Source organism: Pinus tabuliformis, chromosome 9 (genome assembly GCF_031772625.1).
Source record: "Pinus tabuliformis cultivar Carrire ecotype Pingquan chromosome 9, CPIR1, whole genome shotgun sequence".
In the NCBI taxonomy this organism is placed as follows: domain Eukaryota; kingdom Viridiplantae; phylum Streptophyta; class Pinopsida; order Pinales; family Pinaceae; genus Pinus; species Pinus tabuliformis.
The window spans coordinates 1,865,308,788-1,865,329,450 of record NC_142307.1 but is presented as its reverse complement, the minus strand read 5'-3'; positions in this window follow the sequence as shown (position 1 = coordinate 1,865,329,450).

Genomic DNA, 20,663 nt, shown 5'->3' with positions numbered 1-20,663 from the left:
TAACGAATCATTTTTCCAGCTAAATGTATCAGACGTATTGGAGTCTTGTTGTAACTTTCCAATAAGTGCCCACACTTCTTCGTCATTCTTCCATTCCTCCCTTGCTTCGTTTATCCAATCTGGTTGGATAATAGAAATGGCACACAACAATGCTTCCACATCCTCATCCTTTCTTGAGAGTGCATCTTCCACCACATTTTGCTTCCCTTTTTTGTAGATGATTTCAAAGTCATAACCCAACATCTTTGTGACCCACTTTTGTTGCTCTTCAGAGGATAATCTTTGTTCTAAAAAGTATTTAAGGCTATCATGATCCGTTTTTACCTTGAAGTGTCTTCCCATTAGGTAGGGTCGCCATTTCTTAAGTGCATGGAGTATTACCAAAATTTCCTTCTCATAAATAGCTTTGTGTAAAAACTTTCCCTTGATTGGACGACTTTCAAAAGCAATGGGTCTTTCATCTTGCATTAAAACAACACCAATTCCATTTCTTGAAGCATCACATTCCACAATAAAGGTTTTTGTGAAGTTTGGTGTAGCTAAGACCGGTGCTTGGCACATTGCCTCTTTAAGATGCTCGAAGGCCTTTGTTTCTTCTGGAGTCCATGAAAATGCATCTTTCTTCAATAATGTTGTTAGAGGCGCTGCTATTCTCCAATAATTCTTAACAAACTTGCGATAATACCCTGTCAACCCGAGAAATCCTCGCAGATGCTTTATGGATGTGGGGATTTTCCATTCCTTAATGGCTTTAATTTTGCTAGGGTCTACCTTAACTCCTTCATGAGATACAATATGACCCAGATATTCCACCTCTTGTACTCCAAAGAAACATTTGGATCTTTTTGCATATAATTGTTTCTCCTCCAATAATTGTAGCACCCTGTCAACATGTTCAACATGATCCTTCCAAGACTTGCTGTAGATTAGTATATCATCAAAAAATACTAACACAAATTTTCTAAGGAATTGTTTGAAAACGGAATTCATCAAACCTTGAAATGTTGAAGGTGCATTGGTAAGGCCAAAAGGCATGACCAAAAATTCATAATGACCCTCATGAGTTCTAAATGTTGTTTTCGGAATGTCTTCAGTCTTCATTCTGATTTGATGATATCCTAAACGAAGATCCAACTTGGTGAAGTAAATTGATCCATGCAATTCATCCAGTAATTCATCAATGACAGAAATGGGAAACTTAACTTTAATAGTGAGCTTTTTGAGCTCCCTATAATCCTGACACATGCGCCATGATCCATCCTTCTTGTGCACCAATACTAGTGGAGCAGAGAAAGAACTTTGACTCGGTTGAATTATACCAGCCTCTAGTATTTCTACAACCATAAGTTCAATTTCACTCTTTTGGGCATAGGGATATCTGTACGGCCTGATGTTTGGAGGAACACTTCCTGGAATTAGATGAATAGCATGATCATGATCACGAATAGGTGGGAGACCTTTGGGAGTCTCAAATACCTTGGAATGATTGTCCAATACTTTTTCGAGATCTGGAGAAATAGATGATTCCAATTTGGAAACATCTAGCGAACATAATTGTGCAATTACACCTCTTTGTTCCTTTTTTAGAAGCTTTATCATACCATTAGAGCTGATTATCTTTCCCGATTTCCCTACAATACCCCTTAATTCAACTTCCTTTCCTTCCACAGAAAATTTCATGAAAAGTTCTTGAAAATTAAAAGCTATTGTACCCAAGGATTGTAGCCATTGGACTCTTAGTACAACATCAGCACCTCCCATTGGAATGGAAAGCATTGGGCTAGTCAATACATATTCTCCCATGGATAGCTTGATATTATGGCACTTTCCAGAGCAATTTACTGTTCCTCCATTTGCAACCATCACCTGACACTTTGGTGCTGGATATAAGAAGCAATTCAATTCTTTTGCTACCTTACAATGAATAAAATTGTGGGTACTTCCTGAATCAATCAACACTATTACCTTTTTCTTCTTGATTTGTCCTTCTATCTTGATGGTTTGAGGAGTGGTAATTCCTGCCAATGCATTACAAGATATGGTCAGATTCATTTCTTCTTTCTCTAGGCTTTGTTCTTGAAGTATATCCTCTTCTTTTGACATTTCTTGCTCCTTTTCTTCTTCCTCTTCACAATCTATGTAGAATAATTTCTTCTTAGCACAGTTATGACCTTTAGTGTATTTGCTATCACAACTGTAACAAAGCCCTTTTGCTCTTTTTTCTTCCAATTTTTGTGGTGTCAACCTTATAGGTTGTGGAAGACTAGGGGCAACAACACTTCCATCTTTATAGTTGTGAGTGGTATGCTTCCTGGTTGCCATAATTTTGCTTTCCATTTTTCTTGCTAACCTGAATGCCTTCTCTAATGAATCAGGTTCCCAAAGGTGAACATCATGTTGGATATTATCCTTTAAAGTCCCTATGAACACATCAATCCTATGCTCCTATGGAATATTTTTTACCCTTATGTTCAATTTTTGGAACTCCTCAATGTGCTCCATTATTGACCCTTTTGTTTGAGACTTATCAATTGGCTAAAAAAAGTGTTGCTTTTTGTATCCTCATAATGTGCTATCAATTCTTCCGTAAAAATTGCCCAAGTGATAATTTGTTTACAAGAGAAAAGCCATTGATACCATACAAACTGATTTGGTTCCAAATATAAAGTTGCAATACGTACCTTTTGTGTGTTTTGCACATTATTGAGATCGAAAAATTGCTCCATTTGTAATATCCATGTTGCGGGATCCTTGCCATCAAACTTCCTCATATCGATTTTTGGAATATGGTGGGTCTTTGATCCAACATTAGAGTCTATGGAATCATGATTAACATTTCTTTTGTTCTCATCATGAGTTTCCTTTACTACCCTTTCACCATTAGTGACCATTTCTTGTAGCAACTTATTCATATTTATCTTCAATTCTTCCATCCTATCATCCATGCCATCAATTTTAGCGTCCATGCCATTCATCTTAGCTTCCATGCCATCCATCTTAGCTTCTACACCTTTCTTTAAACAATCCATCTTAGCTTCTACACCTTTCTTTAAACCATCCATCTTAGCTTCTACATCTTTCCTTAAACCATCCATCTTAGATTCTGTTGCTTTTTGTGCAAGTGACACTTGTTGCACTTGGTCTCGTAATTTTGATATATCATGTTGCATTTCTTCCTCTTCTTCATAAGTCATGCTAGAGCTTTCAGGTTTCTTACTAGGTGTTTGCATTTTCTTTCCTCGGGGCATCAATTACCGATTCAAACTAATTTTTCAAACCAAGTTTATGCAAAAATTTAAAAAAAACTAAACACCTTTTTTCACTTTGTAGAAGCTTGATATTGAATCTGATGTATCTCTACAATTTCGGATCATCCATTTCTGAAATTGCGACTTGTAGTAGCCCTCTGTGTCCTCTTTCCAATTCCACTAGTCTGATCCAAGTTGGATTCTCCAAGGAAGAGTTATGCAAAATCTCCCAAGATGACCTGATTATAGACTAGTTCAGTAGAGCGAACTTGTACAACGTGCCACGAGTCATTGTTTCGACCTTTGGATCTAAAAATATATACAAGAAACTATAGTTTGTCCTCTTTCTGTACCTTACAAAATTTCAATCAGATGTTCAGAGAGAAAGTTATGATGATTTTTCCCCAGGTCACCTGTTTGGAATGTAATTCAGGAGTCTGCAAAAAGACCAACTTCCTCATATCATATCTTCGCAAATATAGCACTAAAAACTCTAAAATTCGGACCCGAGATTCAACACGATTTCTTCTCAAATAGGTTTTTTGTTTTAGCTTTTGAAACATAGCAGAAAAAAAGTTATAGTGAAAATTCCACGATGACCTGTTTGGAGCAGCGAAACCCTAGAATCCAAAGCTCTGATACCAAATGTTATGAAACCAGCTCACAAAAACATAGAAAAGAGAGATCCAAGCCTTATAATTCAGCCTCTTCGAGGGGGAAACCTCCTTTACATTACATAAATGATCAATTCTTGGATGATACAAATGATAAAACCTCCTTTCTATATATAGGAGTCTAAGGAGTCACAATATAACCCATCCGACCTAACAATGATAATATAAAGCCACAAAAATAACAATAGAGGGATTCTATGGGGCACAGTAATAACAATATGGGGACAATAGGGGCACAATAATATTAATAAGGGATACAACTACAATAGTAATGCGGTAATCACTAGTCTTATAGGGACCCAACGTCAACCAAGCCAACATATCCTCTCATCTCCCAGGGAGAAGCAAATCTAAACAGTAAAAAACAAAGACCCAAAATAAAAAAGTTAAAAACAAAAAATACCATTATCTAAACAGTCAAAAACAAAAACCCAAAAAAATAAAACCCAAAACCCATGAAATGGCTACAAGAAAAAAGAGGGAAATAACGATGGACATTGCTAAAGCATCCACAAAAGAAAGAAAAAGCAGAAATGAAAAGGACAAATCAACCAGGTGCAATGCTAAATCAACCCACTACCCAAGATGCTCTGCCCTCTAGCAGCATTCTAGTCTGCTACACTCAGTTTATGTCATGCTTTGTACCGGCATTCTGCTCTGCTACACTCAGTTTGAATGCAAAAGGTATGACCCGTATGCAAAAGGTAATCGTTATATATACCATTAATGAACAGAGGGTGTTCACAGAAATGGAATCTGACGGCCTCCTTTTCTGAAATCCCATCACGTGTCCTCGATCACCACGTAAACCACCACGTCCTCTCGCTGGTTCTTCAAATGATGGTTCCTCTCTATGTGCTTCACTCCAGCACATATGCAGAGTCGGTCAAGCCCCATTAACATTTGGTGGAAGCCACGAGGGTTAGAATATTGGATGGTCAAATTTCCCTAGCATGAACCCTCTACTGGTCGAAGGGTTGGAGGGTCAATTCGCTTCGTTTTGCAGAGTATCGATGACTTACTGCAATTTATGATGGGGACCACCTGGTTAGGCTCTGCACGCATAGCTCCAGAACTCCCATCCCATGCTCGATTACCTGGATGAAATGAACCACCATGCTCCCACTCCATGCTCGATCACCTGGACGAAATGAACCACCATGCTCCCACTCCATGTGATCCTGCTCTGCATCCTGCAATTTACAGAAATTTCCATGGGATTATAAGTTCACCTTTTGGATCCCTTCGACATGCCTTTGAGCGTTCAGAGGATGGTGAGGATTCTATGTAGTGCCCTCGCATTCAGTGGATTCTATGTCTGCATTCTCCGTCTGGATGATAAGTGGTTAATCAACAACTCCCACGCAGATGTGCACCAGCAAGCCTTTCTACGAGCTCTCTCGACGGATGGAAAACACGCTAAGTTCAATCCTTATTTATTTCCTAGTGTCCACAACGGCTATGCCTTTTTCGAATTTTCCAGAACACATCATAGCTGTTTTATCCACCTGCAATCGATAGCCTCGGATACCCTCCACGATCTCCGTTTTCAAGTTCTGAGTGTCGTTGTCCTCTGATGTGGCACTGATTTCAAATTTGTTGAAGTCCGTTAACATTTATATATCCAAATTAGAAATTTTAGCTATATATATAGTAAAAAGTCATTAATCAAAATAAAAATAGAAATTTTCCAATTACAAATATGGTAAAATATATTAACAATCGTTTTAATGTTTAAAACAGTCAAATTTGTTAATCATCTTTTTGGTATTAACAACTTAACTATACATCTGAGATTAACAATTTTGGAGATTGGTTTTCAAAAATTAACAATACAACTCCAATATGAAACACTTTACTATTTCGCTTTTATATTAAATATATTAATCCTTTGCCTAAATAATATAGTTATTTTTTATCGTTTAATATTGAATAGAGGATTATATATATAGTTATTTAATATAATAATCGCAAAATTTTGACTTTTTAATCCAAAAGGATTAAATTTCACATAAATTAAATAATTTACAAATTTAAGTTGAGTCTTATAAATTGATAATTTTCAATTTCTCCCTTAAAATAATAGGCTATATTCCACATGGATACCATGGGTTTTCTTTATTTTTTTTGCTAGGTAAGCACCCACGGGGGATTTGAACCAGTGACCTATCACAAGGAGTGCCTTAACAGTGCACCCATTCACCGCCAATCCAAAGCCCCATTGGCTTACCATGGGTTTTCATTGCCATGGGTCATTTTCATTTTATTTTTACATGGTTATTTTTCATTTTACTTTCATTTTGCTTGATCTAAAAAGTTTACATTTCATTATATCAATCTTTTTATTTAATTATTTATTTTTATATAATTGACTTAGTCAAAATATTAAACATTACATTCCAACATCCTTACCATCCTCGGCTAGAGAGCGGTACAATTAAAATACACATATAAATTACACCTAAAGTTTTACATAGTTTGATAAAAGATAGTGATTGCATTACTTATTTCTATCATATTATTTATTTATTTTTAATCATATAATTGGCTTAGTCAAAATGTTAAACGTTACATTACAACATCCCTACCATACTGGCCTAAAGTTTTACATAGTTTGATAAAAGAGGGTGATTGTATTAACTATTTATATCACTTATTTATTTATTTTTAATCGAACATCATTTATTAGTTATGAAAGTATTGCTATTTGTTTGAGTGAACGTATGGTTAATCAAAATGTAGGTATTCTTATGAAATAATCAAAAGATTTATCTAATATAGTTTTGCATTCTTATCAAGCTAGACCGGAGATTGACTGAAGCAACGTTTATCTACTTGTGCTAATGCAAAGCAAAAGCATTTTGAAGGCTACCAGGCATAACTTCAGGCTCCATTTGTAGCTTAGAAAACCAATGACGTCAACAAGCAAACCATTTTCGTCCCCAGTATGGCCGCCACTATGTTAGAGCCTAGATTTGTCTTAGGCTGAAAAGACAAGGTTCTAGGTCCACATCAAACCACGCTCAGCCTCGTAGCTAGCCCTACAAGGACAGGAGAGGGCTCTCTCCAGGTCAATCGCGGCAAAAGATAACCGATGGGGCTCGAGATGACTGAAATAAAAACTAATTTTAGGCTAGGTATGAAGTACAAGGGTTTGTTGTGAGTTTTTGGGGGTTTTGTGTTAGAAACAGGAAAAGGAAAATTGGGCTCGAGGATGAGGCACAGTTTCTGCAGAGTTCTAATTGGGGCAAGGAAGGAAATCCTTTTGATGATTTAAATTGATTGAATGAATAGATCATATTGGTGAGGATCTAAGGAGAGCAAGAGAGTCTCAAGAATTCTCCTTAAACAGATGAAAACATGGAAATTTAAACAAATTCAACAGTTAATGGATTCAACCTTAATCACTCATTTCTTCAAATTCAGAAGAAAAGAGAGGAAAATGATACACATAACACTAATGAACTTACAATTACTTAGAGAAGCACACCATCAAAACATAAAGCCACATGGATCCCAAACAGTGCTGCAAAACCCTGGTCTTTCCTTAGCCAAAAATGCAGAGATAGAATGTACAGTGATATGCCAAAGCAATCCCTAGTGTCCAACCCTGAAAATGACTTAGAAATTACATGATATAGACTAGCCCAACCCATTCCCTTGCCTCTAGGGGTCGAGCTCATCATTCTAGGAGCTATTTCAACCAATTCTAAACAAAGCACTAAAATCTAGGCAATCAAAACAACTTGCCTCTATAAGGTAGGAAACTGATTCATTCATTAAATTTTCACTTATTAGTGAATGAATCCTCTAGAACAAGTAAATAAGTGCCCAAATTACATCATGTTTATCCAATTACATCAAGTTAGATCAAAAATTACATCACAAAGCAAAACTAGTGAAATTGCCCGAATTTCTGAGCTAGAAGGTGAAAAATTGAGCAAAAATCCTCTGTGCGCCGCGTCAATTTCTATGTGCGTCACGCCACTTTGAGGTTGAGTTTGGTGCACTTCCTGAAGTACACATTGCGCCAAGTGTGCTTGTTAGAAAGCCCTACATGTCTACTTTCCAACCCAAGTGGAATTTCTGAATTTGGTGCCCATTTGCCCCTCCAAAACTTCAATCTTCCAAGACTGCTTCATGTGTGTCAAAATAGGGGCAGAGAGGTCATTTTTTGAGTGTTTTTGACCTCTTGAGGACTCAAAACTTGCCCAAACTTCTTGTCCATGCACCAATAGTCATGATTTTTCATGAAAAATCCAAAAATATAAGCTTTTTTCCATTTGGAGCTTCCTATCAAAAGCGCGCGCCACATGGCGTGGCGCACAGGGAGAAAAACCCTGTTTTTTGTACAAAAATTTACCAAAATGCCAAAAATGCCCCAAATTTCTTGAAATTTGGGCTGGAGCTTCTTCATTAAGTGTTATGCTAGGCTAAATAGTCTTTGCCAATATTTGAAGACGATCAAGCTCCCTTTGCCTCTTTTTCTTCCTTATTGCCTTCCTCAATTTTGCCTTTAAATTCCTGATTCGTGCCTTGCATACCTTGTTCCGTGCCATGTAGTGAAAAGCCATGTGTCTCAGTAATGCAAGGTCCTTATTGGCCATTTCCAGTAGTCCCTCCAAGTGAATGTTTACCCTCTCAAGCCAAGCCTCCCGATCATCATTAATCTCTTGCTCCAATGACATGAGCTCAATTCTTTTCCTTTGTACAGCTTGGCGATGCTCGCGAATGTTTTGTAACTCCATGATTGCTTGCTGATCCTCAAGCTGTTTGTTCCTCTACTCCAAGTATTTCATATTCTACTTAGCTCTCTCCAAGTCAAGGGATAAATCTTGGATCTCTGTTTGCTGCTCCTGGATGATCTCCCTAAGTTTGGCACTTTGTGGGCCCGTATCTGTATCATCATCATGAATGAGAATGAAGTCGGTCTCTCTTTCACCTGAAGGCTCACCTGAATGCCCCTTATCCTGCATTGGCCTCTTGCCTTTGTCCTATACCTGTGATGCTGATGGAGGAAGCGAGGCCCCTTCCACCCCGAGTGGAGATAACACTTGCTTTGCCGCTGCAAACAAATGTCTCGTGCCTCTCTGATATGTGATGAATACCGGCACACTAGCGGTCTCATGGTACTCATACTGATGAGAAGGTTGACCTTCATGCTTAAGCTCTGATAATCCCTGTGAAGCTTTGAAGAAGTCATGGGAGATGAAATCATCCCAAGTGATGTCCTGTAATCCAAGCTGATGAACCACCAAAATCTTAATAAGAGAAAAATGATAAACATTGTTAAGTTGCTGCTGAGGTGTTTTGTGTTGCACAAGGGTGGTCATCCTCTCTATGTTCCAGCCAAAGAAATACGGAATGTTCATCATCCATACCCTGGTGAAATGCATGAGCAACCTGATGTGATAAGCATAGAGATGAGAGAACCGTCCCTCACAGCTGAAATATTTCATGATCAATTTCATTAGTGGAGCATATTCATCTTTCAGATATCAGAATGGGAACACTCTCTTGAGCTACCTCAAGAAACCGGTTTTAATGTATGGCTCATAATGCTGCCGGTCAATCTTCTGTTTCTTGTGCCATGGTTCTCCAATGTTCGGTATGCCGGTTGCTAATGAGACAAATTCTGGTGTAAGTGTGAAGGTGACACTGGCTAAGATAGCTTGATCTCCATGTAAGTGCAGCACGAATAGACGAGCCAACTCATGATGAAATTGAACACTAGCCACCTTTTGACAAAACTCATAGCATGATTGATGCTGGAAACAAAACATAGCAAGAGGGCAGGCCTGCAATTCTGTAAGGGTGATTGGTTCTTCTCTTACATGTCTGCCACTTTTATGAGGCCTCCGGGGTGCCTGTTCTTCCAAGGGTGAGTCACTTTGGGTTTCCACTTCATAGTCTGATGAATGCTCAGATGCCATGACTGCTGTTTTTCAAACTACCTTGAAGATGAAGATGCTGGTGTATGAAAACTATTTAAACTGCTCTTTTGTGTGCAAAGTCTGCCACCAAAGGGAAAAAACAAATGAAACAGGGACTGTTAGGAAGGGGAAATAATAGTAAGGGATGGGAATTATTGGGAGAAATTTGTTAGGGAAATATGGGAGAGGGTTTAGTAATTTAGGTATGGGAATAGGGTTTAGGGTCTTCACATTTAAAGGTTTTGGGAAAGGGAATTTAGGATAGGGGTTTAGTAACTTTAGGGGATGGGAACAATGGGAACAAAGGGAATTAAGGACAAAGGAAATAATGGAAAAGAGTAACTTTGGTGGCAAACGTGTTTTGAAACCCTAGGCAGCAGTTTAGATGTGAGGAATTCAAAATGATAGGGTTTGAATTTTTATTTCAATCATTAACATCCATAAACCACCATCCCTTATCCAAAAATGGATGAAAGATCAATAAGTTGACCATACCTGGTGAATCCGAGCAAATAAAAGGCAATTTGAAGAAATTTGAAACGTTTTCAGGCTTTCAGGTGTGTGCGCCGCGTTGCATACCCAACGTGTCGCGCTCTACCAGTGTGCCGCACCCGTTCAGATTTACACTGGAAATTTTCTCCCAGTGTGCCGTGGCACCTGCTCTGTACGCCGCGTGGCCAAATTTCCTCCAACTTCACCCAAATTGCTCACGAACTCAACCAATTTTGCTTTGGGTGGCTTTCTCCTTAATCTTGTCATGCAAATAACATTGATCTTCATGATAATGTCTTTATAAAGACATGGATTTAATTTTTGACTCTTCAAAACCCAACTTTGTAATGTTTTGGCATTGGCACTTTTTTATTTTAATACACTCTGTTTTTGAATTTCCCTTTTGATTTTTTTACTGAAACAATGAAATTCTTGGCAAATGTTTGTAGGGATAGCTGACATGGAATTTGGAAACGGAGACCAGGGCTGCACCTGAATATTTCAAAAACTGAAAACTTTTGAAAATTATTACAAAGGACAAAATGTTGACTTTTCTTCAAAGCAGAGTTTTGAAGAACAGTCATAATCCAACCATATGACGATGAAATTCACAAAATAAAAAACATGTGTAGAACCTCCCTCTAGCCTGCTGGCATTTGGACACTTTCACGACTCAATTTGTGAAACCATAGACCTATGATTGACATGACTCTTTGCCCATGTAAAGATCAAACATTTACTGTCATGGACTTTTAATAAACATTGATGAAAATACCTAAGCCAGCAGGTACAAGACATGAGGGGAATGAATGACAAAGCCCTTCCGACAGAGTTTATGGCATGCTCCTAATGGAATGCAACTGAGTGAATCGAGTGAGACACCTAAAAATGAAATGCAAAAAGAGTGTTGATCTCTGATGGAGGGATGACCAGATCGACTCTAACAGCCTCCACTAACTATGTAAATCTGCAAGATGACAAGCCAACTATTATTCTCAGCCCAATGATTGAACTTTGTGGAGACAGCTCCCCATAATTCTATGTCTCTCTGACTATTCATGAAAAAATCTTTCACAACTGTCTTTTGGACACTGGAGCCAGCCATAATCTAATGCCCAAGGCTATCATGGATGAGTTGGGTCTTGACATCACCAAGCCTTATCATGACCTATTCTCTTTTGACTCTAGAAAAGTGAAATGTCTAGGATTAATCAAGGACCTAGCCATCACTTTGTCTCAGTTGCCTATGAAAAGCATGATGATGGATATTGTGGTGGCAGATGTACCCCCCAAGTTTTGCATGTTACTTTCCAGAGGTTGGATCAAGAGATTAGGTGGATCATTACAAAATGATCTATCCTATGCTACTATCCCAGTTTTCGGAGGTGAGAGCAAGAGATTATACAGAGAAGCTCAGTTGACTTATATAACTAGTGATGAAAAGAATCCCACCAATAATCCCATATATGCTATCGACACTGATTTTAGATCTTGTATTCTTCATATTGAAGAATCCCAGATGGCCTCCATGCAGCTCAAGAAACCAGTTTGCCAGATCGTAGAGGAAGAAAACCCACAATTTTGGGATATGTTTTTTGATGGGCTTGCTCTAAAGAAGCTGTAGGGGCAGGTGTAGTCCTTGTGTCCCCAACACAGGAATACGTTCACTTATCTTTCAAATTAACCTTTCAGGTCACAAACAACATAGAAGAGTATGAAGCTTTGATTCTGGGCTTAAGTGCTGCTAAAGAAATGGGTATCAAAGGCCTAAAAGTGTTTGGAGATGCAGATCTCATTATTCAGCAGGTAAATAAAACTTTCCAAGCTAAGCATCCAAGGCTGAAAGAATACATAGATGAGGTATGGAGGCTCAAGGATTCTTTTATTAATTTCAACATTTCTTATATCCCAAGAATGAAGAACCAGCTTGTCAGCTCCTTTGTTGTGTTTGCTGGCATGTTTATTCCTCCTTTGCCTCCTAAATTGACATAAGAAGTTCAAGTAAAATATAGACCATCTCTACCTGACAATGTCAAATATTAGAGAGTTTTTGAAGACGATGAGGAAATTAACAGGTTTTTACAAGTCATTGAGGAATTTGCTGAAACACTAATCAACCAAGAAAATGAAACTATGGAAGAATGTGGCTAGTCCAAGCTAAAAAATGAGGTCGGCCAAGGAAGCATCGTCCAGCTGCCTAGTAATCATATACCAAAAGGATTGGTGCCTCTAGAGAATTTTTTTGACCATAACTATGTGCCTTATAAGCCTCCCAAAATAGAAAATGAGTCTGCTATTTGTAAACATAATATCGGGAGCCCAGCCCATCTGAAATACATCAATCTGTCCACTCATTTGTCTTCTGCCCAGAATTCTGAGTATTGCACCCTCATGAAGCAATTCACTAATATTTTTTCCTGGGAATACAGTGATCTTAAAACCTATGATACAAACATCATTCAGCACAAGATTCCATTGGAAAAGAACACTAGCCCTTTTAAGCAGAAATTAAGACCTATCAACCCTCTCTTATTGCCTTTGATTGAGAAAGAGATCAAGAAGTTGTTGGATGCCAAAATCATAGCTCCCCTAAGGTATTCAAAATGGATAGCTAAACTTGTGGTAGTGAGAAAGAAAAATGGAGAAATCAGGCTTTGTGTTGAATTTAGAAATCTGAACAAGTGCTCTAACAAAGATAACTACCCCCTGCCTAAGATGGAACACTTGCTGCAAAGAGTTTCAAGGGCCAAAGTCATGTCTTTCTTAGATGGATTTTCAAGTTACAATCAGGTTTCTATACATCTAGAAGATCAGGAAAAGACCACCTTCACTACTCCTTGGGGCACTTTCATGTACTCCAAGATGCCTTTCAGACTGATGAATGTTGGGGCTACTTTTTAGAGGGCCATGGACATAGCCTTCGTGGGAGAGAAGGACAAGTTTGTCCTTATTTATTTTGATGAAATAACAATATTCTATAGCAGCCACAAAGACCATTTATAGCATTTGAAAAAGGTCTTCCTAAAGTGTAGAGAGTTTGGAATTTCAGTGAACCCAAAAAGTCACAATTTGCTCTAGAAGAAGGCAAAATTCTGGGACATATTGTTTCTACTCAACGTGTGAAGATTGATCCAGCAAGGGTTCAAGCAATTCAGAAATTGTCCATCCCAAGGTCAAAAAGGGACATTCAATCCTTCCTGGGTAAGATTAACTTTGTAAGGAGGTTCATTCCAAAATTTGCAGAGCTTGTAAAGCACATCACTTCCATGCTGAAGAAAGGATCAGAAATAAAATGGGCAGACGCTTCAAGAAGCTATTTTGAATCCATCAAGCAAGCTATCATGGAAGCTCCCACTCTAATCAACCCAGATTACACTAAGGAGTTTTGTATCTTCTCTTTTGCGATACACTTGCAACAGTTCTGTTATAGAAAAATGATGAAGGCATAGAGCACCCCGTGGCCTTTTTCAGCAAAACTTTAAGGGATGTTGAACTAAGGTATGACCTTATTGAAAAACAAGCTTATGCTCTGATAAGATCTTTAAAGGCATTCAGAATTTATATTCTGCATTCCAAAGTAGTTGCATATTACCTTCAACCTTAGTAAAAGATGTCTTAACTTAGCTACATATTGATGGAAAGAGAGCTAAATGGATTGTAAAATTCATAGAGTTTAACATAGAGGTGAAGCCCACTAAGCTTTTCAAAGGCCAGGGCTTGGGTAAACTTATGGCTAAAGAAAATTGCAGCTTTCTAGACATAAATTGCATGGGTCTATATTCAGATGATGAGCATACAGAGGGAGCAATAGAAGAACAAAATCAAAATCAGTCTCTGGCTAAAAATCTAGCCACCTGTGAATGGTATTCTAGCATAGTTCATTTTTTGCAGAAGCTAAAAGTCCCTCCAAGGCTTAGCTCAAGTCAAGCCCGGGCCATTAAACTTAGATCAGCCAAATTATGCATTAATAAAAATATGCTTTATTGGAAAGACCCATTGGGAATCCTCTTAAGATGTCTAGATAAAGAACAAGCTGTGGAAGTCATACACCAGTTCCATTCTAGCATCTGTGGAGGGCATCATTATTGGAAAACCACAGCTCACAAAATCTTGAGGGTTGGATATTATTGGCCTACTCTTTTCTTTGATGTGTTTTCTTTTGTGAAAGCTTGTGACAAGTGTCAGAGGTTTGTAGGAAGACAACAGCTAAAATCTCTACCCTTGAAGCTAGTACATGTCCATGGTCCATTCCAGCAATGGGGCTTAGACTTTATAGGTGAGATAAACCCAAATTCCAGTGGCCAACACAAATGGATCTTAGTAGCCACTGATTATTTCACTAAGTGGATTGAGGCTATACCCACTAAGAATGCCAATCATCAAGTTGTCATAAAGTTCTTGAATGCGAATATTTTCACTATATTTGGTTGCCCAACCAAACTAGTCATTTATAATGCAGCAGCTTTCAAGGCAAAAAATTTGATGGACATGACTGAATCCATGGGCATTCAAGTGGTGCATTCTACGTCATATTATCCTCAAGGCAATGGCCTAGTAGAATCATCTAATAAGAGTCTGGTAAGGGTAATCAAAAAACTATTAGATGACAACAAAAAGTGATGGTATTCCAAGTTGAAGTTTGCAATATGGGCTGACAGAGTTACCATCAAAAAATCCATAGGGAATTCTCCATTTAAACTAGTTTATGGCACCGATGTTGTTTTCCCTATCCAGTTTATTGTCCCTGTCGCTAAATTCTTGCAAGAAGAACAAGATGAAGAGAGTGACATGGTAATAAGAATGAATAACCTGGTTGAACTACAACAGATCAGAGAGCAGCTGGTTGAGAAGTCAAAGGTTCATCAGAAGAAAATCAAAGAAACCTTTGACAGGAAGGAAAAAGTGGACAATTTCCAAGTTGTTGACTGGGTGCTTAAATGGGATGCATTTAAGGAAAAGAAAGGTAATCATGGCAAGTTTGACTCCTTATGGATAGGTCTGTTTGTCATCACTCAAATTAAATAGAACAATACATTCATTCTGCATAGTTTGGAACGAGGAGATACTTTTGGTAGCCCAATAAATGGGCGGTTCTTGAAACTTTATTTCGTTTAAGGATTTAAAGCCTTGTCATTGTAAATATGTTTTTCCAGTTTTTATTTCATTACAAAAATAGACTCCATGCCCAATGGAACACTAGAAGGAAGATTTTATTTTTGATTTTAAAGGAAAGGCATTGATCTGTGATTCTTGAAACCTCACAGGGAGGATTTCATCCCCAGAAGTAGCCAGTGTTAGCCTTGTGGGCAAATGGACCAAAAATGGATCCAAATATGCTCTTGAAGGTCTCCATAAACCAACAAAATCATGCCAATGGATCCAAATTTGCTCTTAAAGTCTTCAAAATCTTCACTAAGATCATCCAAAGAGAGAAACCATCACATGCAAAGAGCCCTTGGAAGGGCAGAAAAACACTGTCGGGAGGCTAAAACACTCCAAAACAGTGAAAATAAAAATAAAGTATTGCAAGCATAAACATGGCAACACATAACTATCGTTAGATCTGGCTGATCAACGGCCCAGATCTAAGTGGCTAATCGCATCAGCGGTGGCCATCAGAGGCAATCAGAGTAGAGTCACGATGAGATCGGGCTGAGCGATATGCCAATCACTGATATCGACAATATCGCTATCGGCGAGGAGCATATGTCATGTTAAATGAAGGACCTGGGAAGTGAGCGATTTGTGATTGCGATTTATCACATCACTACATTGCATCGGCACTATACCATGGGCGGGGCCTATGCACAGGCATATGTGCGACCCGATGACCAGACCCGACGGCATTATATATGAGAATTCATAAATTTTGAAGTCTGCAGGAAGGCCTGTTTTAAATGCATTTTAATGTATTTTGTTATATAATGAAATACAAAGGGGAACAGGGCAGTGTCGATTGCGATGAAGCCAACACCTGAAAGTGTTTGGGAAGAAAAATATATATATTTTCAAGTCTGCAAAAGCCCATTTTTTAATGTATTTTGTGTGTTTTCATTGTTTAAACTAAATACAAAGGAACCTTTGGCCAGCGCTGATTGCGATGAGTCCCGGACCTGAAAGGGTCCAGGAAGTGAAATATATAATATCTGAAGTCCGCCAAATCCATTTTTCATACATTTTCAGTTTTTTTACATATTCCAGAATACAAAGAAAATACACAGGGCCAGGCCATCAGCGACTCGCAATAGTGACCCCAAAGGCGGACCTGATGGATATAAACCATTTTTGAGGACTTTTGAAGTCCGAAAAGGACACAGAGGGTGTTGGTTCCCTATAATACTAGTGATTACCCCATTACTATTGTAGTTGTACCCCTTATTAATATCGTTGTGCCCCTATTGTCCCCAATTTTTATTACTATGCCCCATAGAATCCCTCTATTGTTATTTTTGTGGCTTTATATTATTATTGTTAGGTCGGGTGGGTTATATTGTGACTCCTTAGACTCCTATATATAGAAAGGAGGTTTTGTCATTTGAATCATCCAAGAATTGTTCATTTATGTAATGGAAAGGAGGTTTCCCCCTTGAAGAGGTTGAATTTTAAGGTGTTGATCTATCTTTTCTATCTTTTTCTTCATAACATTTGGTATCAGAGCTTTGGATTCTAGGGTTTCGCTGCTCCAAACAGGTCATCGTGGCATTTTCACTATAACTTTTTTTCTGCGATGTTTCAGAAGCTAAAAAAAACCCATTTGAGAAGACATCGCGCTGAAGCTCGAGTCTGAATTTTAGAGTTGTTAGCGCTATATTTGCGGAGATATGATCTGAGGAAGTTGGTCTTTTTGCAGACTCCTGAATTACATTCCAAACAGGTGACCTCGGGAAAGTCATCATAACTTTCTCTCTAAGCATCATATTGAAATTTTGTAAGAAGGTATATAAAGAGGACAGAATGTAGTTTCTTGTATATATTTTTCAGAGCCAAAGGTCAAAACAGGGACACGTGCCACGTCGTACAATTTCGCTCTACTGAATTAGTCTATAATCAGGTCATTATGGGAGATTTGGCATAACTCTTCATTGGAGAATCCAATTGGGGTCAGACTGGTGGCATTGGAAAGAGGACACAGAGGGAAACCACACGTCACAATTTTAGAATTGGATGATCTGAAATTACAGAGATACATCAGAGGCCATATCGAGCTACTACAAAATGAAAAATGGTGTGTAGATTTTTAAAATTTTTTCTTAAGCTTGGTTTGAAAAATTATTTTGAAGGAATTCAAAGGGCATAGTAGAGCATTAGTATCGGTAACTAATGCCTCGAGGAAAGAAAATGCAAACACCTAGTAAGCAATCTAAAAGCTCTAGCATGACTCATGAAGAAGAAGAAGAAATGCTACATGATATATCAAAATTACAAGACCAAGTGCAACAAATTTCACTCTCACAAAAGCTAACAGAAGCTAAGATAAATGAAGTGGAATCTAAGATAAAGGGCATGGAAGCCAAGATTTATGATTTGAAGATAGATTTGAACGCCGATTTGACAAATTTTCTACAAGAAATACTTACTAATGGTGAAAGGGGAGGAAAGGAAACTCATGATGCAAACAAAGGAAATGTTAATCATGATTTCATAAACTCTAATGTTGGATCGAAGATGCACCATATTCCAAAAATCGATATGAGGAAGTTTGATGGCAAGGATCCCGCAACATGGATAATATAGATGGAGCAATTTTTCGATCTCAATAATGTGCAAAACACACAAAAGGTACGTATTGCAACTCTATATTTGGAACCAAATCAATTTGTATGGTATCAATGGCTTTGCTCTCGTAAACAATTTATCACTTGGGAAATTTTTATGGAAGATTTGATAGCACATTATGAGGATACAAAAAGAAACACTTTTTTTAGCCAATTGATAAGTCTCAAACAAAAGGGTTCAATAATGGAGCACATTGAGGAGCTCCAAAAATTGAACATAAGGGTAAAAAATATTCCAGAGGAGCATAGGATTTATGTGTTCATAGGGTCTTTAAAGGATAATATCCAACATGATGTTCACCCTTGGGAACATGATTCATTAGAGAAGGCATTCAGGTTAGCAAGAAAAATGGAAAGCAAAATTATGGCAACCAAGAAGCATACCACTCACAACTATAAAGAGGGAAGTGTTGTTGCCGCTAGTCTTCCACAACCTATAAGGTTGACACCACAAAAATTGGAAGAAAAAAGAGAAAAAGGGCTTTGTTACAGTTGTGATAACAAATAGACTAAAGGTCATAAGTGTGCCGAGAAGAAATTATTCTACATAGATTGTGAAGAGGAAGAAGAAAAGGAGCAAGAAACGTCAAAAGAAGAGGATATACTCTAGGAACAAAGCCTAGATTAAGAACAAATGAGTCCGACCATATCTTGTAATGCATTGGTAGGAATTACCACTCCTCAAACCATCAAGATAGAAGAACAAATCAAGAAGAAAAATGTAATAGTGTTGATTGATTCAGGAAGTACCCATAATTTTATTTATTGTAAGGTAGCAAAAGAATTGAATTGCTTCTTATATCCAGCACCAGAGTGTCAAGTGGTGGTTGCAAATGGAGGAACAATAAATTTCTCTAGAAAGTGCCATAATATCAAGCTATCCATGGGAGAATATGTATTGACTAGCCCAATGCTTTCCATTCCAATGTGAGGTGTTGATGTTGTATTAGGAGTCCAATGGCTACAATCCTTGGGTACAATAGCTTTTAATTTTCAAGAAATTTTCATGAAATTTTCTGTGGAAGGAAAGGAAGTTGAATTAAGGGGTATTGCAGGGAAACCGGGAAAGATAATCAGCTCTAACAGTATGACAAAGCTTCTAAAAAAGGAACGAAAAGGTGTAATTGCACAATTATGTTCGCTAGATGTTTCCACATTGGAATAATCTATTTCTCCAAATCTCCAAAAAGTATTGGACAATCATTCCAAGGTATTTGAGACTCCCAAAGGTCTCCCACCTATTCGTGATCATGATCATGTTATTCATCTGATTCCAGGAAATGTTCCTCCAAACATCAAGTTGTACAAATATCCCTATGCCCAAAAGAGTGAAATTGAACGTATAGTTGTAGAAATGATAGAGGCTGGTATAATTCAACCGAGTCAAAGTTCTCTCTCTGCTCTAGCATTATTGGTGCACAAGAAGGATGGATCATGGCGCATGTTTCTGGATTATAGGGAGCTCAACAAGCTCACTATTAAAGATAAATTTCCCATTCCTGCCATTGATGAATTACTAGATGAATTGCATGGATCAATTTACTTCACCAAGTTGGATCTTCGTTCAGGATATCATCAAATCATAATGAAGACTGAAGACATTCCGAAAACAACATTTAGAACTCATGAGGGTCATTATGAATTTTTGGTCATGCCTTTTGGCCTTACCAATGCACCCTCAACATTTCAAGGTTTGATGAATTCAATTTTCAAACCATTCCTTAGAAAATTTGTTTTAGTATTTTTTGATGATATACTAATCTACAACAAGTCTTGGAAGGATCATGTTGAACATGTTGACAGGGTACTACAACTATTAGAGGAGAAACAATTATATGCAAAAAGATCCAAATGTTTCTTTGGAGTACAAGAGGTGGAATATCTGGGTCATATTGTATCTCATGAAGGAGTTAAGGTAGACCCTAGCAAAATTAAAGCCATTAAGGAATGGAAAATCCCCACATCCATAAAGCATCTGCGAGGATTTCTTGGGTTGACAGGGTATTATCGCAAGTTTGTTAAGAATTATGGGAGAATAGCAGCACCTCTAACAACACTATTGAAGAAAGATGCATTTTCATGGACTCCAGAAGCAACAAAGGCCTTCAAACATCTTAAAGAGGCAATGTGCCAAGAACCTGTCTTAGCTACACCGGACTTCACAAAAGCCTTTATTGTGGAATGTGATGCTTCGGAAATGGAATTGGTGCTGTTTTAATGCAAGATGAAAGACCCATTGCTTTTGAAAGTCGTCCAATCAAGGGAAAGTTTTTACACAAAGCTATTTATGAGAAGCAATTGTTGGCAATACTCCATGCACTTAAGAAATGGCGACCCTACCTAATGGGAAGACACTTCAGGGTAAAAATGGATCATGATAGCCTTAAATACTTTTTAGAGCAAAGATTATCCTCTGAAGAGCAACAAAATTGGGTCACAAAGATGTTGGGTTATGACTTTGAAATCATCTACAAAAAAGGGAATCAAAATGTGGTGGCAGATGCACTCTCAAGAAAGGATGAGGATGTGGAAGCATTATTG